The sequence below is a fragment of the Hipposideros armiger genome, unplaced genomic scaffold, assembly GCF_001890085.2.
Source record: "Hipposideros armiger isolate ML-2016 unplaced genomic scaffold, ASM189008v1 scaffold_20, whole genome shotgun sequence".
NCBI lineage: Eukaryota > Metazoa > Chordata > Mammalia > Chiroptera > Hipposideridae > Hipposideros > Hipposideros armiger.
The window spans coordinates 5,732,631-5,739,885 of record NW_017731370.1 but is presented as its reverse complement, the minus strand read 5'-3'; the positions used below and the strand labels follow the sequence as shown (position 1 = coordinate 5,739,885).

At 38.7% G+C, this 7,255-nt stretch overlaps 1 long non-coding RNA gene across 1 annotated transcript; it reads left to right on the top strand.

The window, feature by feature from the left end:
• Positions 1–3,559: 3,559 nt before the first annotated feature.
• On the top strand, positions 3,560–5,620 carry LOC109378967 (uncharacterized). The gene is made up of 2 exons (XR_002123091.1): positions 3,560–4,396; positions 4,547–5,620. It is a non-coding gene; the product is annotated as an uncharacterized LOC109378967 (long non-coding RNA).
• The last annotated feature ends 1,635 nt before the right edge of the window (positions 5,621–7,255 follow it).

Here is a 7,255-nt window from a genome sequence, read left to right as displayed (position 1 = left end):
TGGTTCCCTAACAAGAAATGCGTCCATCTGACACCCTAAGAAATCTTTACAACATTATTGACTATATTCCCCAAACTGTCTTTCATATCCCTGTGGCAATATTGAAGTTACCAATTTATGTTGTCTCATCCTTTCCCCTTCTCCCTCATCCCTCCCCCCCCCCATCTAGCAACCATCAGTTTTCCCTCTATGTCTCTGAGACTATTGCCTTCTTGTTATAAGTCACTTCCCATGTACTGGGGACTGCTCCCCAGGAATCACCTCAACTTCTCAGATACTTGGTTGAATGTCTCAGAATTATAGAAACATTTTGTACAACATAAAATGTGTTTAGACTCTAGGAGATATACTTTCAATTATACTCAATTCAATTCAACTCAACCAAGATTTCTTAAGCAAATTCAGAGCCAGGACCTGTACTAGAGCCTGGGGATATGAAGATGAAAGAGACAAAAGAATGCTCTCAATGAGTTCCTGGTCTTATTGAGGAGACCAAGCTTACAGTGTGTGTTAAGAACTAGGCATATATACCTAGTCAGAGGGAGAAGCAGCTCTGAGAGTAGAATAGTCAACCACCTGGGAGGGAAATATGGAGATGACAAAGCTCCCATGTGCAGTGGCTATATATGCATCATGCCTTTGGGAATTAGGAGATATAGTACATTGCATTATTGGCCCCAATTTTTATCTTTCCATATATATATAGATATATCTATCTATCTATCTATATATAGATATATATATACTTTTTGACATGACCTCATGGAGGCAATCACCTGTCATCCCTTAACTCTGAGAAATTAAGGGACATAATGCAAGCAGGAGTGTGGGACAAATTTGCACATTTGGACTTGTGTTTTCATGCTGCTACCCTTGCCATAAAGACATGCTCAGGTCAGCCTGCTGGCCCCAGGAGCAGACTGAGAGAATGGAATGAAGTTGCTCTAGCTAAACTACCTCAGCCAAGGTAGCCTAGAGCAGCACCCCCAACTGACACATCCCCACTCGCAGGGTCTATAAAAATTAATTACTGTTGCAGTCAACTCCTTAGTGTTTGATGGTTTATTATGCAACAATAGCTATCCACACAGGAATCACTGAAGCTGTTGAACAGTATATCAAATGTATATTTTAGAAAGATCACTCTGGAAAACATTTTGACAGTATGTTGGAAGGGTAAGAGATTAGAGGTAGGCAGACAAGCCAAGAGATCACAATATCTAGCTGACAGATGATAAAGGCTTGAACTACAGTGACAATGTAAAAAAGTGGATTCAAGAGTGATATAGGATATAGGTCATAGTGATTTATTGGATATGGGTGGTGAAAAGAATGGTGTTGAGGATGGCTTGCAGATTTTTAGGTTAGATTACTGACAGGACTGATGGTGATAAATTGAAAATATAGGAGTTCAAGCAGGTAAATTTGTTAGTGGACAGAAAACAACAGCATGCCAGTAGCCCATACCCTTCTTAGCAAAGATATCTAGAAGTAATGAATTCAGTCAAATTCTCCATGTAAATGCGGTAATGACCTGAAAAAAAGACCACCTGGTAAATATGCTAATGGTGTTTATTGGTGGAATGATACTTGGCAGTCCTTACTTATAAATTTTTTTTCATGGGACATGCCTGGTTTCTCTTGATTACTGTACACAAAACTGGAATTTATGGACTTATAGGTCATGGATAGCTGAAGAATGAAAAGTTGTACTACAGACAGAAATTAATTGTATAAAATGGGCTTTTCTAAAATGGAAATGGATATATGTGTGTGTTGTATTTCCAATACATTGCTCAAAAAGATCTTCTCTGTTAAATATGAAACCAAAATTCATTTAAATGAGGGAGAAAAATGGTCTTTTGGGGCTCTATGTCCCACTGTCTCAGATTCACCAAGAAATGAATGCTTTATCTGTGACTGGCGACTTCCTGCTTCTTTTGATTATTGTTAAGTTTTGCTTTTAGGTATGATCTATAACTGTGTAAGTCTCCTTTGCCAATTCAACACTTTCTGTTCTCAAAATGTGGATGTGAATGCTGGGGACAAGGAGTGGTGTGCAACTTGGATTGAAGACAATGCTTATAGAACAAACAGAAGCCACCAACAAGGACCCGGCACTTCTATTCATAAATAATGAATGTTCTTCAAAAGATAGGCTCCACCCAGGGAGTGTAAGCAACCTACCTGTGCTAATGAACAGGGCTGGGGGCTGACTTACATAAAAGACTTTCTTCGATTACGATATGAAGACAACGTGGATGGAGTGAGTACCAGAGTTGCCAGAAGGAGATGGTGCAGTTCTCAGAAAAAGTAAGGGATATTAGGCAGACAGACAATAGCTGTTCTTAATGAAATTCTCTCAGGTGGGCACACAGTTTTAACGTTCAGATAGAATTAATGTCAAGTTCTTTGTTGTCCTGGAATCACTTGAAATGTTCTGTGCATTCACTGTTTTGCTCGTTATAATGGGTTTATGCTTTATGTCTCCTCAAATATTAACTTTTTGCGAGCAGGAGTGTGTTGTACACCAGTGATTCTCAAACTGAGATCATACAAATCACCAGGGGATTTGATAAAATGAGGATTCTGACTCAGCAGGTCTGGCATGGAGCCTGAGAATCTGCATTTCTAACAACCTATCAGGAGATGCTCATGCTGCTGGTCCATGAAGCACATGAGTAACCCTGGTCTAGCTCTAGATAGACCGTTTATCAGAGTAAGAGTCTCTCACAGCTGTTTATTATGGGTTCTTAATGATAGGAATTATTCCCACGGCTGCCTTCCATAAAGAAATTCCCCATTTGGGTGAGGCTCCTTCAATGTCTCCTTTTTCTTCCTTGGAATAAATCAGAGAGAAGCCCATGTAGCAAAACAACACTTTCCTCCCTCCCCGCCACACAGTGGCTGCTAGCTGGCTTGGAATCAAGATACGACGCCCATCAATGGCAATATGTTAATTGTCCTCAGAGAACTATATTACAATAGTCCTCCTTTATCCACAGTTTCACTTTTCTCCGTTTCAATTACTCTCAGTCGATGGGGTCTGAAAATGTTAAATGGAAATTCCAGAAATAAGCAATTCATAAGTTTTAAAGTTTAAACTGTTTTGAGTATCAGAAGAAATCTCAGGTCGACCTGCTCCCTCCCGCCCAAAACGTGAATCATCCCTTGGTCTAGCATATTTTTGCTGTATATGAAGGTCTGATAATTAAGTTCGAGAACTTGTTGCAACGATGTTGCTAACCTTTTTTGATATCAGGGGGATTATTCATTATGAATTTGTACCAACTGGACGAATAGTTAACCAAGTTTGTTATTTGAAAGTGCTGAAAAAGCTGCGTGCAAAGTTAGACTTTTCGCCAACAATTCATGGCTCTTGCATCACGACAATGCACCAGCTCACACAGCACTGTCTGTGAGGGAGTTTTTAGCCAGTAAACAAATGACTATATTGGAACACCCTCCCTACTCACCTGATCTGGCCCCCAATGACTTCTTTCTTTGCCTGAAGATAAAGGAAATATTGAAAGGAAGACATTTTGATGACATTCAGGACATCACGGGTAATATGATGACAGCTCTGATTGTCATTCCAGAAAAAGAGTTTCAAAATTGCTTTGAAAGTTGGGCTAGGCACTGGCGATAGTGCATAGCTTACCAAAAGGAGTACTTCAAAGGTGTCTTTAGTGATATTCAGCAAAGAGGTATGTAGCACTTTTTCTAAGACGAGTTCATGAACTTAATTGTTAGATCTCATGTATGTATAGGGAAAAACATAGTATATATAGGATTCGGTACCATCTGCAGTTTTGGGCATCCACTGGGGATAAGGAGGAACTATTGTATAACCATATAAAAGGCTTTTTGGAAAAATGCTTTTGAAGAAGTTTTAGGATATCTAATTTCACCTCGCCTATTCACAGGGCACAGCTGAAATCCTCCCCAACCCCATGGTCTCTGCTCATATCTGTAATACTCATCTCCCCTATTGATTTAAAGATAACATCCTCTACTGAATTTCATTACCATTTACATGTTTTCCACGCTTGTCTCCCTTAGAAAATATTAAAATCTTGAAGGTAAGGAATGGTAATAACAGAAACTACTACATCAATTAACAATCAAACATTTACTATTTGTCAGGCATTGTACCATAGGCTTTATATGTGTTATTTTATGCAGTCCTCTTGACAATTCTATTATCTCTATTTCTATTATAAGAAAACTGAGGATTAAACAGAATAAAGAACTTACCTGAGGCCTATTGAAGACTACAAGTTACCATCCAATATCTATTCTCCATTTTTTTACCTTGTGATACAACCAAAATTCCATTTTGGGAAGCAATTCAGTTCACTGAAAAATTGCCTTTTGAATACTCTCTTGAAGCTAGGTATGTATGTGACTAAGGCATAGCAATGAGATGTAAGCTTAACTGTGGTATAGAACTTGAGGATGTGTAAAGGGAGGTGAGACTAATGAGGTGCAAAACATTTTTTTGAGATAAGCACTTGTCACCCTTCTGACTTTTTTCCTTATTTAGGCCTTGACGATTCTTCAATGGCTTCCAGCTTTGGGCCACAAGTGAACTTGGGGATAAAAGCTACATGCTAACATGGTGGAGCCAAAAACTAGGAAGAGCCTGCGTCTCTGATGACCTTGAAGCAGCACTTCCAGCACAGAACTAATAGAGCTGCAGACTTCAGTTACATGAGAGAAAAATTAACATGTACTATTTCAGCCATTTGGGGTTTTCACTCACTGTCACCCTAAGTGAAGCATATCTCACAGCTGATAAAAGATATTGCTGAGATTCAGTCCTAAGCAATTTTGTATTTTTATCCTACTCTCAGTGCCTAATTACATGATATGCACATCATACGTTCTGCTTACTTTGGCTGCAAGAATGAACTCCTTATTTAGAAGGTTAAAAAAACTGTATATATTTTGTATTAAAATAACCCTTCCCAGGATTTCCTTGCAGATTCAGCAGAAAGAATGCAGAATACATTGGCACTCCCCTAAATAATTAGAAAATGTGGTAAAGCTGTTTCTTGACTATTGGAAATGCTTTTCAAAATCCTTATTTTATATATTGGTGTTCCTGTGCTCTATATTTTTCTCATTTGCAATTCATATGTCTGAAGTTGCCATTATCATTTGTGTATTCATTTTGGCAAATATTTATTAAACGCCTATTGTATATCAGGAACCAGTTACTTGTTGGGGACAGAAGGGTGAACAAAATAGGCAATATGCTTGATATTATGATGTTTATATTCTTGGGGAGGTGGGGTGAGGGTGTGGAGAGAGAGAAAATAATAAGCAAATAAGTCAGGCAGTAATATGTTTAGTGGAGAAAATTCAAGTGGAGTAAGGGGCCAGTGTTGCCAGGATTGGGGTAGTTACCTGAAACAAGTAAGAGTAAATAAAGGAACTTTTGTTTCCTGGCTAGGGCTGTCAACATATGTTTTTAGTTTGGGAAAGAACATATATCTTGATGACAAAGATTGATACATTTCTGAAAAGGTCCTCCATTGTTCTTGACAATTTGAAAAACCTTCTGTTGACTTGTCTGAGCATTTTGTGTCCAATAAACCCAACTGGACAATAACTAGTTTGCTTTTTCTATTCTTTTTCTTCTGCTGTGAATGTGATGTCATTCCATCAGGAGTTCAATGACTTCTTTTCTCAAACAGGATTGTACCTTATTAAAACAATTTGGAGAAGAGAATGTGAATACATGAGCAAATTGAGTGTGTATGGGAGTGTGGGTATGTATTTCAAATGCACAAGTATATCTAAGATGGAGCTGGAACAAACAAGATAATCCTGATGTTTATTTGGTCAAAAGATTGATATTCCTAAATAGCCAACCCTAATTCTTCTCAGTCCTCTTAAAATGCAAACTTGTTCCCAATGTTATATGGTCTGAAAATTAAGTGGAAGTAGAAAGGGAAATAGGAAATTTGAGAGCAGTAGAAGGTAAGATCATGAGGCAGCTGCTAAAGTTTCTGCACAAGGGCAGAAAACTTCTCAATGTTTAAAGGCATATCATGCAGCCTTTTCCATTTTGATTTCATTTTCCTCATCTATCGAATAAATGAGAATCCAGATAATCTGCAGGTCAATCATTTTCTAGAAATTAGAATTCCAGAGTTAATAGTCCTTGGCTTTGTCCTCGGACTGAAATCCATCTGCCTAGCACAAACCAACAGAAACCAACCTCCCTGTCAATTACAGGAAGCCTCTCAGAAGCCTGTAGTGAGTAGTAATATTTATTATTGGAATTAAAGTTAATAACTTCTGTCTAATGTGGAAATGTACTGATGTCTAGGACAGTATACTGTTGCCTCTAAAGAGAACTACAAATTGAATTTTGAGTTTAATTGTGGTATATAAATCATGAAATTCTATTACTATATCATTGTATCCTGATCTAGTTTTGCAAAATCTGATTGATTGTACCCTAAGAGGCTGATATTTTGCTTTTCTCTGTTAATGAGACGATTAGTAATAAAAGTCATATTGGTCTTTATGTTTTATGTTCATCTGAAACCCCTGGAAACAGAGCCTGAGACAGGGATTCAGAAGTAGGTGATTAATTGAGGAAGAGTTCTCAGGAGAAAAGGAGTGGGGAACAAAGTTAGAACAGTGGGGGGAAAGTAACATAAGCAAGGACATGTTCTCACCTGGAATCTGACCTCAGTCTAATCCCCCAGCGAGTTCTGGAGCGTGAGTTGTACCATTCTCACCTGGTGTTTTGTACCCCTCTGTATATCGGTTGCTGGCTACAGGCTGTCCTTCGCCCCCAGAAGGGAGGTTTATAACCTACCAAGGAAGGTGGCTCCCATGGGCTGATGGTAATTCTATGCAGCTGTGAGCCATCAGCAACCAATATTTAAAGAAGCTCAGTTATGGGTGCATTGGCCCGTGGGTATACCAGCCTGGTAAGGGCCACCCAAAAGTGTCTACAACGTTTCCCTTTCTATTTTTCATCCAGGAAAATGTCCTGCTTGCCTTCTCTTTTTAGTATTCTCTCACAATTCCCTCTTCACTCTCCTTTAGGACTCAGGCTTTTTGTCCCACTCCTAAAAGATATGAATGATTGAATTATTCCTTGAATAATTGACCCAACCTGTGCATGAGCAACAGCTTATCAGGAGACAACAGACCTCTGAATTTTGTAATCAAAGCATGATACTTCAAAGATAGTGCCCTGGCACCGTCTTCGAGTTGTACAACTAACAAC